The sequence below is a fragment of the Macadamia integrifolia genome, chromosome 11 (assembly GCF_013358625.1).
Source record: "Macadamia integrifolia cultivar HAES 741 chromosome 11, SCU_Mint_v3, whole genome shotgun sequence".
NCBI lineage: Eukaryota > Viridiplantae > Streptophyta > Magnoliopsida > Proteales > Proteaceae > Macadamia > Macadamia integrifolia.
In genome coordinates this window covers 17839083-17856032 of record NC_056567.1, presented here as the reverse complement: position 1 = coordinate 17856032, position 16950 = coordinate 17839083, and the positions used below count along the sequence as shown (strand labels likewise).

Sequence of the window (16950 nt, the reverse complement as noted above, 5' to 3'; positions counted from 1 at the left end):
GAAAGAATCCCCACTCTCTTGGCTGTTCAATCAAGAGGTGGTGGATTAAGGCAACCCGAGAGGAGATGAATTGGGTAAGAAAAAATAAATGCAAACTAAAACTTAGGGCTCATTTAATTTTGTTTTTAGAAATGGTTTTTCTGTTTTTCTATGCTCAGAAACAGAAAAACATCATTTTTTCTGTTTTATTTTTTTGTTCTGTTTCACCTATTTATGATATAAAAATAAAATTTATATCTACTTTTGTTCCCAGAAACAGGAATGGAGAAATACCTATTAGTTACTTTTCTGTTTCTTGAAACAAGGTGAGGGGGAAAAATCGTGAAATCCTGAGTCCCGACGCCCTACCCTCTCCTATCTCCCTACAGCTCTCCACAAGCTACAACTCTCCACAAAGCTCGGTGACCATGTCTGCTCTCTTGCGAAGCTTCGGCGATTGTCTCTGCTCTCTCTCGAAACTCAGCATTCTCTGCTCTCTTGCGAAGGTCGACGTTCTCTGCTCTCTCTCTCTCTGTCTCTCGTCAAGCAACGGAGATTTGCAGCGACAAGTATGATCGTCAAGCTCAGGTATCATTTCAAGCACTAATTCACATATCTGATTTAATCTCTATAACGTGGGAATTTGGGGGTTATCTTGTTGATATCTGATGGGTAATCTCTGGCTCTAATTTCTGATTCCTTCTAATCTGTGTGGATTTGAGGGTTGTCTTGTTGATCTCTGATGGATTTAAGTTCTCTGTTTGCTATTACTGTTGCTGATGCTATTGTTGTTCTTCCCTAATTCTTCGTTGGTCGAGATATTGAAGGTTTTCTTTTCTTCCTGAATATTATTATTACTATAATGTCTCTGGATCAATTTGTAGATTGTAATGGTTGGTGGGTTACTTGATATTTTGTGGTCTTAGAATCGAGGCGAGACTTGATTACCTAATTCCAGACTGATTGCAATTCTCACCATGGCCTAGCCGAACCATTAGGCCTTACCAGCAGGACCAAGCACTCCAACTGTTTGTGCTAGGGCCTAGCCGAAGCTTGATGTGTTTCATTTCCTTTGATTTCCATAATCCTCTCTTTTTCAATTAATTCCTTGCCAAACGGCAATGACCTAAGGTCAAGCTCTTTACGGAAAGGGTAAGTGGCGTAGGGTGGCATGCACCGCGTGGTACTGCTACTGTTACTCTGGAGGAGTTCTCTAGATATGCTATCCATTCTCCTGATTCATCTCAATTCAGAGCTCCACCAAACCTCTTCAGATCAAAGATTTGAGAGACTTTGCTTCACCCATGCAAGCTGACTTTGAGATTCATGACTCCTACTTACACACTCACTTTAGCCTTGCTTATAAGCTATGGCTGAAGCAATTTAGGTCACTTTAGCCTTGCTTATAAGCACAACCAGGACAACCATTCCCCATAGCCTAGGTACTCTCTTTATTTACATCCAGGATAGACTTCCACAAGATTCTGCACTATTTATATCCACAAGATTTATGACATGGGTTTGGAAAATTTGTAACAGGTTTTGCTTGTTTGATGTGCAGGAAATGATCACAGAATATGTGATACTACAAGTATTCCTAATTAGAGACACGACTAGGATTGTAGCTACCATTATTAAATAATCATCTCTTGGTCCTCAAGACTATCAGACCACTCCATATTCATCACTATTCTTTGTATACTATGAGAACCTGTTAAGGATCTGAAGTGTAGGCTAGCATTGATTTTCTGTGTTTGGTTTTGTTGGACTCAGATACAACTTTGAGGTAGTAGTATTATGCTTACCATTGCTTGTACTCTTCATTTATGACTCTACTGTTCAATATATGTCAAGAAACACTACAATTTCTATTTTATTTTGTGGGTTCTTGTTAAATAGTTGCCATAGGGAGGTAGTGTATGATAGACCTGAACCAAGGGTTTTACTGTTTTAACTAGTTGAAGAGTTGGCACTATTTTAACTAGTTGGAGAGTTGGTACTGTTGAAAATTTTAATCTACGTACACTATGCACAGGGCTCCCACATGTGGGAGGTCCAGGGATGAGAACTACGCAGCCTTACCCCGAGAATGTCAAGAGGCTGTTTTGACCGCTTGACCACCCGGTTGGAACATTCGTACCTTTTGTCTGAATTACTAAAAAATGTGCTAACATATGCTACTGCATTTCTCCAAAAGAATGGCTTAAGCCCATATTGAATGGTTCTAATGAAGTCTAAAACTGTACCGGAATTACTAGAAGGAATTTAGACTGAACAGGATCATAAGACAAAACAATGGAAATATTAGATAGCAGGTTAGGGATATTAGAGCAGCACAGAATGCAGGTCAAGTGCTGCATATATAGGACCTGTGGAACAATTCTGCAGAATTTATGAGAAACAGAATCAGTTTTTGCCCTTTACAAGCTAGCACAGTAGAGTCACCGAATAAGGAAAGAAATCAGAATATAGAGAAACCTGGGAACTCAGAACAGAATAGTAAGAGCATACCCAAACTCTAGTAGATGGCTTTATTACAGTAGCAGATTCAACCTGCAGAAATTGACATATCTTTGCAGCCTTAAAAATCTGCCATATGGTACTTTAATTAGTTTAATCCGAAATTTTGTGTACAAATTATCTGACCACATGATTTTTGGCTGCAAACTCTAAGTGGTTAGAACTTCCACATCATCTATTTGCTAGCTGGATGGTTGGTGGTACATGAGAAAATCATCTAAGATGGTATATGATTAGCTACAAAATTTGACGAGTATGCGATCCAAATTAAGGGTATATTGTAAGCATTTTGGAAGCGCTATCAACCATGAAAAACATAAATGGAGGAATTTCAAGCTTGGCAGCCATCCTTTAAAATATGAATACATTGACAGATGCCAAAAGTAGTTCATATCACTTCAATGTGACCTGCAATTCAGTACACACCACATAGCATATTTAGTTTGGCCTATTCCAATAACCCTTCTGTTTAATAATCATCTTTAAAAATGAAAAATGCATGAAAAGTAAAAACAAGTTACATTCTGAAGAAAATTTGTACCCAGGGGATGTGCATGACCTTGTAATTTTCTTTTCCTGCAGTTGACAGAACATGGCATCACATTTCATCTCATACGAGTTGGGATAAAGGGAGAAACTGTATTAGTGGGATGTGTTTAATCTTGTAATTCTCTTTGCCTCCATCAAAGATCTGGGTGCAAGGGAATCACCTTCAGTTCTTTTAGAGTGGTGACATATTGCAATCCTTGTGGAAGACTCATCAACTATGGACAATCAGGCAGATCACAGATTTCTCACTATTGTGATGAATACATACTGAAAATTTGATTAGTTTTTCATGCAGGAAGCAGCAGTAGATTAGTTTTTAATTGTTATGACCCCCGTATTCATACATTTACAACTCTATGGCCCGCATAAAAACTCTATGGCCTGCATATGATGCTGGTGCACATAGATGTTTTTCTTGAAAATAATAGATCCATAAAACTAAAAAGGGAAAAGGGAAGGAGTCCAAGAAAATAATATACTAGAGGAAAGAAAATGAGGTTCATGTATATAAACTATTTAATTTGTTTGTCATGTCCTTGACTCCATGTTAAGATTATATTTTCTATTATTGTGAATTCATCTATTTTGGTGAGTTATTTTGTAGTAGTTACCTTTTATATTTGTTGCAAGAAATAGGATTCTTGCTGATATTTTGTTTCCATTTATTGCTATTGTTTCACTCACTTTGGAAATTTTGGTTATTTCTTTTGAGAGATTTCCTTTTGTCATTGTTGAATGCCAGTATGTGAATGTTCAATATGCATATCCGATTGTGAGCTGATGATTCTTGACTTTAACATGATTAATGTTTCTTTTATGTAGACAATATGTCATATAGTGGAAACCCTACTCCCGCTCCAACCACAACCACAACCACAACCACAATCCTTTGGAATGCTTCTGAATTGAACATATTCATCAACTTAATGATTGATAATGTAAGAAATGGTTAGAAGTCCAACTCCACATTCAGTAAGGTTGGGTGGAATAACATTAAAGCAGGATTAGAAGCAACTTTCCAACGTCCATTTTGAAAAGAGCAGTTGTGTAATAAAATGAATAAGCTATGAGGTGACTATAATAGTTTTAGGCAGTTGCTCGAAACTACGGGATTTGGATGGGATTCAAATACCAGGACTGCTACAGCTACAGATTCTGTTTGGGAAAATGCTATAAAGGTAATCCATTCCTTGAAGCAATAGTCAATGGATAAATATTTTTTTTTTTTTTTTGCCAACAGTGTATAATATCGATTATTTTGGATTATAGGAAAATCCAAATTGGACCAAATTCTGAAAGAGTGGACTTCCATGGTGGCCAAAGTTGTTAGAGGTCTTCTCAGACTCAAGTGCTCGAGGAGATAGAGGAGTATCTCAATATACTGCTGGGAAGCAAAAGTCCATTGACATTGATCTTGGTTGTGAGGATGAGAATGATACACATAATTCCTCTAAAGATTTAGTAGGTCTGGATGATATAGAGCTTACAGATGTTGACGAAGTGGCCAATCATTCTACAACAAAGCGGAAGCGTGATAGAACTCCCATAGACTGAAGGAAGAAGAGTACAACAAAAGTCATTACCAAATCTACACATGACTTCAGCTCATATGTGGCATGAAAAATGGAACGAGGTGGTAGTAGTACTCGCACTTCCAGAATAGTTCTTCCAACTGTCAATAATCAAGTGGATGGAATGTACAGCATCAAAGCATGTCAGGTATTGTTGGACAAAATGACCGAGTTAACAGAAGAGATGTGTGTGAAGGCTCAACAAAAGATACACAAGAGTGCTGCTTGGAGAATATCATTTGTAGAAGTTGTTGCTGAAAAAAGGATGTGGATGATTAGAGCATTGAAGTAGGATTTGGGAGTTTCTTGAAAACAATAGGTTTCTTTTTAAATTTGAAGATGACATGGATATTTGTTTGTTTGATTTTGATTGATGGTTTGATTTAAAAGTAAGATAGGGGAATTTCTTTGAGGATGACATGGATATTTCTTTGTTTGTTGATTTTGATGGATACTTTTATTTAAAAGTAGGATATGAGAGTTTATTTGAGGATGATATGGATATTTGTTTGTTTGATTGATTTTGATGGATGATTTGATTTAAAAGTAAGATATGGGAGTTTCTTCTATATATTGATTTGTTTACATGATTTTTTAAGGATGACATGGATATTTGTTATTGCCTTATTGATGAATGCATTTTTTCAGTTCTTATTATGTAGTATTTTGATACTCATATTCATTTATATACAGGTATGGCAATGAATCCTACCAATTTTAAAGATGATTCATCCAGTGATAATGACATCATCCTATATACATTCTAAACGTTTTTAGATTACTTTCGGATTAGAGAACCATGTATGGATAGTAACTACACAAGAGCTGTCATGGTCGCAGAGACATTGAATGGGCATTCAAATCTATGCTACATTGAATTTAGAGTTGAGAGACATGTCTTCCTCAATCTAAATGATATGATGATACATAGAGGATGGTTAGATGATAGTTGTCATATACGGATAGATGAACAACTTGCAATTTTTATTGTAATAGTAGCGCATGAAAGCAGTACTAGACAAGTTGCAAAGAAATTTCAACGATCTGGACAGACAATTAGTGTTGTATTTTAAAAAGTCTTGCACGCTATGGTTCAACTAGCGAATGAAACAATCAGACCACCTAATTTTGATGTGGTCCCCTCAGAGATTCAACATAACCCAAAGTTTAGCCCTTTCTTCCAGGTAATCTTTTATGATTTATGCTAAGTGCAAATATTATCAATTACTAGTTAATGAATGAATTCTAATAGATATCCACATTGTGTTTCATTTAGGATTGCATTAGTGCTATTGATGGCACTCATATTAGCACCATAGTACCCAGATCAGAGCAAACCCGATACAAAAATCGGAAGGCATTGATCACATAAAATGTTATGTGTGCTTGTTCATTCGACATGCGTTTCACATTTGTGTATGCGGGCTGGGAAGGTAGTGCACATGATGCTTGAGTTTTTGAAGAGGCGAGATCAAATGCTACCTTAGGTTTTCCTCATCCTCCTCCAGGTAATTCACAACAAACAAATCACTTGTACGTTAAGTGTCTTTTTAGACTAATATACTCACTTGTATAAACGTTATCCATAATACTTGAAGGTAAGTATTATGTTATGGACTCAGGTTACGCAAGTCAACTTGGGTATTTGACACCCTTTCGAGGGGAAATGTATCACCTACCAGATTTTAGTGCGGAGAGAAAGGGTGCAAGAACACCGAAGGAGTTGTTCAACCACAGACATTCCTCCTTACGGAATGTTATTGAAAGAACCTTTGGTGTATTGAAAAATAGATTCCAAATCTTACAAAAACTGAAGGGTTACCGTATCGAGGACCAAGCCAGCATCGTAGTTGCATGTTGTGGGCTTCACAACTACATCAAAGAACAAGCTATTAAAGATGATCTTTTTGATGAATATGGCTATGAACAGAATGTAATTGATCAACTAATTCCTCCTAATCATCAAGACTTCATTGCTCCAACTACAAGCACAAGTCAGAGAGGAGCAAGACAGATGTCAATGTTGAGAATAAATATAGCAAATCAAATGGCTATATCGAAGGGAATGCCTATGATTCCAATCGATGGACCTTGATGTTTTGATTTTAATGACTTTATGTTAGTTGCTACCATTAATGATTTTATGTTAGTTGTTAGAGTATATGTTACGTAATAGAAAACTCTATGTTCTATTTACTTATGTGACATTTAAAAAGATATTCCCTATTGAATCTCTATCACATTGGGTTTTTTCATTTTAATCATGTATGATGTCTTCCCTTTTGTCAAAATTCAGTCAAAATTCTAATGGCATAACTGTAATTAATGATACATGCATAAGAAACCGTTTCTTGATACAGAAAAATCAAACAATTTTTTGAGGTAAAAAAATTGTTTCTTGGAACAGAAACGAGAGAAACCGTTTCTGCTGTTTTTAGACACAGAAACGACTGAAACAAAATCAAACGGCCCCTTAGTTATCCAACTCAATAAATGAAACACTACATGTTGTCAAAAATAAGTGTAGAGCACAATTGAGAAGGTGAGAAAGACACCTTCTCAAAAGTAATGGTGAAGAATCGGCAATATTTAACCAAAGTCCCAATTGCCTCACGTATTTATTACTTTCTTTTATATCAGACATTTATTTATCCTATTATAAGGTATTGGTCCAATGAGCAGTGACTTGGATTTCGTCTATTTTTTTTTCTTTTAAAGCTTAAATTAAATAGTGTCAAATTGAGGTTGAAATCACGCAGAATCGCCTAGATATTTGACCCTAACAAACCTGGCCTTTCTATTTCTTTATTTACTTTCAACATGGGAACTCTCAGTTCTCCATATCAAAGTGGCAGCAGTAATGACAATATTGGCATGGTTGGCCATGGAATTCTATCATAGTATAGAGTCTAGAGACCGACCGACCACAATTTAGTACTTATTATGACCATTAAAATAATCTCTAATGAATCTCAAAGAAATCACCTAAACCGTTTCCCTTCGATCAAATTAGGATCACTTGGTTGCTGGCATTTATACGTTTCAACAACTCCTTAATGTATTATCACCCATTGATTCCCTTTTGAGATATCAATCTGAAACTTACCCCAGTAATGTTAAACGATATGAGTTGTAATGCAAAATCCAAATCAAGTAAAATGAGATGACCAGGTTCGAACAGATGACCAACTAGAGAGTAGAAATTGTATAAAGTTCAATACCCTTGATGGTTACTTGTATGTAGATGACTCTCTTTGTTGTCCCTGGTTTGGATTGAACCTATATTTTAGAAGGTCAAGTTTGGTGCTGAAGAAACACTAGTGTATTTGGTTCCCATGCATGGCCCTAGATCATGGAGGGGGTGTTTGAATTTTTAAAAGTAACTGCAAGCATATAGATCAGTGTAGCTAACAGGTCGAACACAAGAAGAGTAGCCACTTTATTTTTAGCTTCTTTTAGTAATGCGAAAGAGTGACGATTGATTATGGTGATCTAATTCTATCTACTGACCTAAAACAAATGTATCTAATAGAACATCCTAACCAATGCATCTAGGAAAATTGGAATTGCAATTGAACGACCTAACCATGCACAGCTAACTCTAACCATTCGTCATCTAGGAATTTAAATACTCAAACCACGCAATTAAAAAGCAAATAACTGAAAGTAAAAGTGCTGAAATAAAAAGTGCTAAAATGTAAATAAATAAAATAAAAAGGAAAAAAAACTAGAGAAAGGCACACAAGTAGGTATCTCTACTTAGCCTGAGAGATGCACCATAAATAATATAAACTTCCCTACTTGACCAAAGAGTACTCTTACAAGGGCTTTTCTACTTGGTTTTAAGGGAAGTGATGCAATATAAATAATCAAAATAAAAGGATGGTTCTATAGCCAGAGAGGGGCAAAGCCAATACATGCATCTAGCCATGAACCTTGGGGGAAAGGGAAAGCAATAATATAAAACTAAAAATTTAAAACCTAATTTACGAATGATGGGTAGCAAGAAGAGGGAATGAGAGAGGGGCGAGAAGACAACTGTAGAAGCCTACTTACTTGAACTTCCATACTTCAATCCTTGAATTAAAATGACTTGATTGATTTGAATTACTACCATCCCCAAAAACCAGATTTGAACTAAATCAAATCTGAAATTGCTAGGCCTGGAGAAATCAAATCATGAAGAGGAAACTGAACTTGAAAAAGATCTTCCACAGCTTGTAAGTTCTTGTCACCTAGAACTAAGCCTAGAACTAGAAATTAAAATTAGTACACCTTTGACTAACTTGAACAATAAAATAAAAGGTTTGCATTAATCAAAATAAAAGACATGCATTAATAAAAAAAAAAATTACAAAAGTGCTTGCATAAAAAAACTATGACGAAGAACTAAAGAGAAAAAGAGAGCACAACTAAAAACCTAGAAGAAGAGAGGAAGAGAGCGACACCCCTTTAGGGTTTGGTTGACTCCTTTTTATAGGGAGAAGGGAGGGAGTAGAGGAGGACGCCCATGGGAGATCCTCTTGGACTATTTTGATGAGGTGGAGGGGGGATTGGGAGATAAAATAGGAAGTAGGGGATTTTTTTTTATTTCTTCCCCTTTTTTCCTTATTTTTTTTTTCTCCTCTTTTGTGCACAACCACTTGGCCAAATTTGTGTGATGAGGTGGAGGAGAGAGAAGAGAGAGAATCGTAGGAGAGGAGATCTCCCACGATTTTGGTTTCCTCTTTTTCTATTTTTTTTCTCATAAACTTGTGCACAAATTCCCCCCCCCCTTTGGACGATTTTTCTTCCTTGGATTTAGATAATATTCTATTTTAATGCAAAATTATGTCCATGCCCCTTGTCTTTAAGTAAGAGGAAGATAGGAGAGAAAATCTTCCAAAAAAAATTTTAAAAAATGGTAGCCAAGAGATTCGAACTTGAGACCTCTTAGTGAGAAAAGGGATTTTTGCACACCACAACTCACCAACTACGCTAGATAGTTGTTGTTACCAAAAAAGAATCTTAAATCAGGCAAGGGGGTCCATCGATCCTTATTAGAATTTGAAATATTCCTTGGGACAATTGCAGAAGGGCTGGCCTGCATCTCGATTCAGTTCTGATTCATTATTCTTTTTCTCTGGCCCGAGAAGAATAATCACTTGTACAGTGACCAAACGAATGTGTACTTTTAATGCAACACATCTATTTTGCTCAGAATTTCATCCTCTTCATAGCCATGAAAAGAAACAGGACCTCTTTACGTGTAAAATTGGAGATACAATACCCGATAATCCTTAAGGCATTTAAAATGCATTAAGGATTATCCTAGATTAATCCTAGATTAACCAGCAAAAAGAGAGTAAAACCCAAGGTAGCTCCATTCTAAATATGTAAAATGCATGCTTGTATACCTAGATTTCACACATAAATGTGCTCATCAAGGGACTAATAGCATGATTGAAACTGAACCATCTAATTTCATTGTCAAAAATTCCAATATTTCACAATGTAAATTACTAAAAACTTGTTAACCTAAACTTACCTGCTCTCAAATAACATAAGACCAAATTATCCAATTAATTTATATGAACAAGATAACAAAGCAAAGTGCATTTTGATGTTTAAATGAGTTTGTTGATTCAAATTTATGAGCATAATTCCATAATCCACAATATGTCCAAAGCTAGAAAATTTTATGAAAGTAAAATCTAAAAAAATATATTAGCTAATGTGATGCAATTGCTATATTGATATTGGAGCAATATTATTTAGAATTTGTAACAAACTGTTGGCACGAAATCCTTCCTTATGCAACGGTCAGTTGACCGTATCGATGAGTGCACGAGTGTGCTAGAATCCTTCATGACCGGATTCAATTTTGAACCTAACTTTGCTCAAACGACTTGGGCTCTCCTCTCACCCTGATTGCTCCAGGGACTTTCAATGATCAAAGCCTCCAAAAGATGAGAAAAATAATCTGCGTTATATTCCTCAAAAAGGGGTTTTCAATACAAATCACGAGAGCCTAATGGATAGACTCTGTGGATTATAAATTCAAAAGAAGTGAACGATAGAGTTCTACTCCATCTCTAACTCTAGAAATTTGAAAGACAAAGTATGAAATAAAAGAAATTGCATTGTAGTTGATTTGTGTTTGATTTGTTGTCGATTGTCCTCAACTTGGCCAGTTTTCTCTCCTTATATATTTCAAAAGCTAACCGTCCCCTACTATGCACGCCACTATCCCACTTCTCACATGAAGTGGAATCTCCCTGTACCGTTAACACCTGTCCCATTGGTGTCCGTTGCCATAAGCATGCTTTAACCACTTCTATGTGCTAACGTTGTATCATATGTGGGTGATACATTGATATGGTCAACCCACGTTCTCCTCTTTCATGCCCGAAACTGCCCCTACCACGTTTTCAGGCACAAATTTTGAATTTTGGCACCAACAATTTCCCCTTATAATCCACCTTATGAAGCCATTAATTGGCCAACAGTATTTGTGGATTATGTAAATAATTAGTGTTTAATGGTCTCTTTTGGTAACCGTCTCAAAGTTTCAAGGTCGGCACATTATTGAATTGACCCCTATGGGCCTTAGATACAACCTTTGGCAGTTCGGTTTTACCATTCAAAAATTTTAAAATCTCTAGCCATAATTGCTCTTTCCGTACTATGTCAACCAAGCTCCTTTTTGGCCTATGTTATGTTGCCATGCGTTCCTGACCGACGTGTTTTCAGTGAAACTTTCCTTCCTTCCCTTTTAAAAGGCTACATAGTCTCCATAGGTATTATTCTCATCCTCTTCTTCCATCTTTACTCTGTTCTTCTGCTTCTGTGAGTAAAATGAGTTCTTTTGCTTTTTTTCATAACAAGCCATCTTTAGAAGACCAGTTGGGGCAATCTAGAGATTCTCTTCGCGCTCAATCAGTTCATCCCGAGGTACTCATATTGCATGACTCCTCTTTATCTCTTGGCCCTACCTTGCCTTCTGCCCCTTTTAGGGTTAGCAATTTTCCTTGTCATAAGAAAGAAGGGCTCCTTTTTCATCGTCCTGACCCCATTAGAGATGAAGTCAAACCTAAAAATTGGTTTCATTTCTGGCCTCGCCACCAAGATGGCTGGAGCGAGTGGATGGAGAGAATGATTGTAGCTAAATCTGACGAATGGCATTCGTTGGGGATCTATCATGCTGTCCAACTGACCAAACATTTTATTTCCCTTGACCATCCCCTTCTTCAGGTAGCCATGTGTTTTTGGTCACACTCCACGAACACCTTTCACTTTTCTTTCGAGATGCTTAGCCCTACCCTTATGGATATGGGCATCCTATTGGTCTAAAGTCTTCAGCTGAGGAATTCAATGGAGCCACCAAAGGTTTTCTTGCCGATCATGGCTCAAATTTGCTAAACATTGTACTTATCCCAATTATATAACAGCCTACCGAAAGCAATCCGGTCCAATTTCCCACCAAGAATATGTGGTGTTTCTGCTCACATGGCTATGTCACTCTATGGTTTGTTCAAGGGCGGAAAAGATTTCCAAGCCTATTTGAAATTGGCCAACGCCATAGCTGACGGTCACCCTGTGGACTTAGCTTCGATAGTCCTTTCCAGTTTGTATCATGGGGGCAATTTACTCTAGAAGAACATCTCATAAATGGGGATGGCCCCTTTTGGATTCTTCAGATGTGGCTTAGAGCCTACTTCCCTAAAATTTACCCCCTCCAAATTCAAAATTCGTCACTCACTATGGGCTATTCTTTTGAAAATGTGTCAGCTCCCCCTCTCTCTTATGCTGAGTATTATAACTTCTTTTCTACTCTTTCCTTTGACCATTCTCCTGATCTTTTCATTCCTTTCCGTACTCTCAGCAACATACCTGAATGGTTAATCGCCACTATCCATGCACCCTTGTCTGTGCCCAATCTCTGGGCAAGTTATTTAACCTACCGTGATTTGCATTTTGGCATAACCCTGGAGCATTCTTAGAATAATATGTGTCGGGCAGAATGTTATAATTAGGGGTGAAAGTTTGGCCCTGACAACCTGAACCCGTTCTAACCCGCCTTGAGCCTGAACAAGCTTGGGCCAAGTTTTTTTACCTTGAGGGCAGGTTAGGCTTGAAGAACCCCAACCTTGAGTCAGGGTCAGGTCGGGCCCAGCCCAACCCAACCCTTACTTTTAACCCTAAGTCCTTATTATATAATATTATTATAATATATACATATTGTAACATTGTTAGTGCTACAGATTATTATAATATATATATATATATATTGCAACATAGGTTATAATATAATATATTATAATGTTCCATGCACACACCGCTTGCATTTTTTGCTTTGAAAACCCTATTACACAACATATTATAAAGTATAAATTCATCATCCAATTTTAATTTTAATCAATCTATTGGAATGATTTCTTGGCGTTAGATGTATGTTAAAAAAAATGGTATAGATGCAAGAGCCCGACCCAACCTGGCCCTCCCTGAGGGCGGGTTAGGGTTGAATTTTTCTAAGCCCTAGCAGGGTTAGGCCGGGCTCGGGCCCAATTAATTGGATGTAGGGTTGGGCTTGGGTTTTAAAAAACGCAGCCCAACCCGACCCTGTTTCACCCCTAGCTATAATCCTCATTTTGTGGCTAGTCAGTTCGGCCTTACCCAGTCTGTTTCCTTTCCTTGTTGTTACTCGTTGTCCTACCAGAAGCTTGATCATCCTACAATGTCTAGTGAGGAAGAAATTTAAAAAATTATGGACATCAAGGCTTTAGTTCTTTCCGAAATTATTCATGTTCCATTTCAGTTAGCTCTTGCTATAACCAATGATTTTCGATCCTTGTGGCAGTTGTAGTGCACTACTCTCTAAACCCAATTTATTGTCCAATTAGTTCAGTTTTGTCATGTAGGGTCCAAACCAGCAAGGATTAATGCGGGTGCCTTATGGTATATGATGGCAAGGGTGACTTCGAATGCAGGGTGGGTAGACAAATTTGAACCAATGCCCTATGTGGTTCGCACGCCTAAGCTATGCCCTTATACATATCATAAGGCTATGTACGAGTAAGGAAGGTTTGTTGTCATATTTGATGATGAGAATTTGGTTCATGACAAGTGGCAGGAGTGAAATATGCATTAAGAACTGATTCCCACCGAAGTCCAGCAAGGTTGGCCATGTTTTGGCCAATAGGTGGGTAGTCATAGGTGATACAACCCTCCCGTGAGACCTACCTGTAGGGAAAATGACGGCCCCAACAAGCCCAACTTGGGTGATCATGTGTGTTTCAAGTTCCCTATCATAATGGGATCATATATGTCTGGTACTCCCCACTACTTCGCTCGGCATCGCAGTTTAATGCGATTCGGGCCATAAGGTGTCAAAACCAAACACACCATAGTAGATATTTATGACCCAAATATAAATAGCATTTACTTTTCTCCCATTTATTGTTTAGCAAGGTTGGTGGAGAAGAGTAAAGAGGATGGAGAAGAAGAAGGAAGAGAAGGGAAGAAAGAGTTCCCCGCTAGTTGCCGAAGCCTTACCTTGCCGTTTCGACGCCAGGAAGGTGATTGGAACCTTAAAGCTGCGATTCGAGGTAGGTAAGTGTAAAATCCATTGAATCTTGTGAATCTCTCTTGTGTGGTCAAATCAAAGAGTTAAAAGAGAGTCTATGTGTTTTCTTTGAAGGTTTTAAAGAAGGAACAAACAAGATCTAAAAGCATTTAAGTGATGTCTTGAGTTAGAGGAGGAATCTTAGGTTTTGGGGTTTTCTTGAGCTTGAAGGTATGAATTGCTCCTAAATCTCAATTTAAACCTAGACCTATATTGTATTCATGTAAATGGAGTCCTAAATGTGTGAAAAATACGAAGGAATCAACCCTCCGGGTTCCCAAAAGGTAGAGTGAAGGAGGAAAATGGGGACAGCAAGAACCCGCTTGACACTGGTGGGTGGCACTAGTGGGTAGCCAGACCCACTAGTCTTGGTTGTGCCTCGAGTCCTATTGGCGGGTAGGACTGGTATTGGCGGGTGCCTAGACCTGCCAATAGCACCCGTCGGTGTGGTCTAGGTGTTGCCTGCATGGTTGGATTGCACAGGTGGGTCCTCCTACCCACCTGTATGACCCGCCTATGGTCCAATGAGCTCCATTCGAGCTCAAACTTCATCGATAGCCTTCTTTGCGTTATTAAACGCATCGTAACCATGTCTTTCATTGTTTTATGGTTCCAAAATGGACGTATTCTAAGCTTCCTTTCTATGTTAGGTTTTTGTGACCCTCGTCTTCCCATGCCGAATCTCACTGATACCGAGTATGCACAACTTGTACATGAATAGGTAAGTAGGAAGGGAATGTTGCTATTAGTTTGGAGTCTTTATTGCATCATTTCATTCTGCACATCATCTTGTCATTTATGAATGCCATCTTCATGCATAAGTCTCTTTGACTGCAGGATACATTTATGAATCGTTATGTTGTATCTTTAAAATTTCAAATACTTGTTACTTGCTTTGAATTATGAATATGAATTGATGCAAATATTGGACGATGATGATTTGTGGGATATGTGATGAAATTCTAGATTAGACGCCGTAGTCAGCTTAGAAACGAATGCATTAGTGCGCCGTGGAATGGGACACGGATGCACTATGTAGTCGTACTATCTCATATAGATGCATTAGGTTTAGGTTGACACTGCGACCCTTCTGAACAGGGGTTTAGGTGTTGGATTATCACTAGGAGGAAGCATCGATCCCGGACCACCGTGGTGGTTAGAAGTATGCTTGGCTGATCATTAGGACAGTTGGAAATCTTAGTGATATATTCAGAGGGCCGAGCATACTACATTTATTTTCTGCTGTGGTTCGGCCACGATTTGCTTTTATGTTGTGGTTGGACCATGATTTACTTTTTCAAGTACTCACGGTCGTTCCCAGGGCATACACACACATTGTGGTTGTGAGTAACACGTAACCTATGACTTAGCATTATTGCCTAGGAAATTAGGCTTAAAATTCAATTGCATACATATAGGATCATTTGAAATGCGGTTGCTTATTTATGTCTTTCTTTTTCTTTACTAAGCTAGTGAGCTCACCCCTTATATATACACCTTTTTAGATGATTTTACAGGTTTTTCCGTTGAGGAGCAAGAGACGGGCCCACTGTCGAGTTTTCGATGGGGGACTGGTGGGTTCTAGAAGGTTTTGGGCACAGTGCTGAGTGCACGTGCGAGGGCTGCATTGCAGGGCAGCAGTAGTGATTACCTATCATCACTTTTCTTTTTTATTATTTTGCTATTATCCCCTTTTGTACTTTATATATTTAAATTGTTATTTTCTTGTGTAATTATCATGCCTACGGGCCCACATGTAAATATACATACTATGTATTACAATTTGGGTATCAAGAGTAATGGGGAATTTACATTTACATGTGACAAGTCTTTCGCTGAACTATTTAATTACATTCTCATATCTTGTGTCGCTTGCTGTGTTGTGGTTTACTGTATCAGATGAACCTGGTGATTCTTGGGTTACCCGGAGGTAACCTAGTCATCGATCTGGTTCTACATGAACGGGGCATGACAGCAGTCGTACTTCACTGGGGATTTAGATGTAGCTCTTTCTGACCGTGCGTCTACCACTTCAACTCACAGCAAAGGCTCTAATGTAGCGTCCTTTTCCAATGTGCAGAATCAGGATGGCCGCAAGCATCGTCTTCTATCCTCCAAAGGTAATTCTTCATATGGCTCCATCGTAGCATATGAAAAGGCTTTCCATGTAAAATACATTCCGGATCGTCGGATCATGAAAGAAAGACATCGTAAAGCAGTAGAAAATATAGAGCGTGTTGAGCGTCATGACTTCATGGCACAGTCAGGGTATTCCAGTAGGTCGCCCCGTGATCAATTCATGAAGTATGACCATTTGTCACGAATTTACGTGTCTAATGGAAAAGAAACCTCCTTTACCAGCGCCCCTTTCACCATTGTTGACGTGGTGAACGTCCACGCTTATACAGAAAATGTAAATTTCTCAAGCCTTTTGGCCACCGATCATAAGTGGCACAATGTAAAAGGCCACGTAGCTGTAGTCGAGTATCATCCGTACCTTGGTATCTCTTTTCCTTTTCCTTTTCCTTTTATGACCTTATGACCGTTAACTCTTTCATTTGTATTTGGTCATTACATACATTTGTCTTCTCTAGTTGCGCTTTCAGGTAGTGCTGCCCAAGAATCTCACAATAATCCTGATGAAGTTCAAATTGTTGAATATTTTCCTATCTTACCAGAGAGCGATCACCCAGAACAACACGTTCCCTTAAAGAGATTGAGACGAGG

At 38.1% G+C, this 16950-nt stretch overlaps 1 long non-coding RNA gene across 1 annotated transcript; it reads left to right on the top strand.

Moving 5' to 3' along the window:
- The first annotated feature begins 274 nt into the window (after nucleotides 1-274).
- LOC122092752 lies at nucleotides 275-4932 on the top strand. Its single transcript, XR_006144290.1, has 3 exons — nucleotides 275-567; nucleotides 3082-4226; nucleotides 4318-4932. It is a non-coding gene; the product is annotated as an uncharacterized LOC122092752 (long non-coding RNA).
- Nucleotides 4933-16950: the final 12018 nt, after the last annotated feature.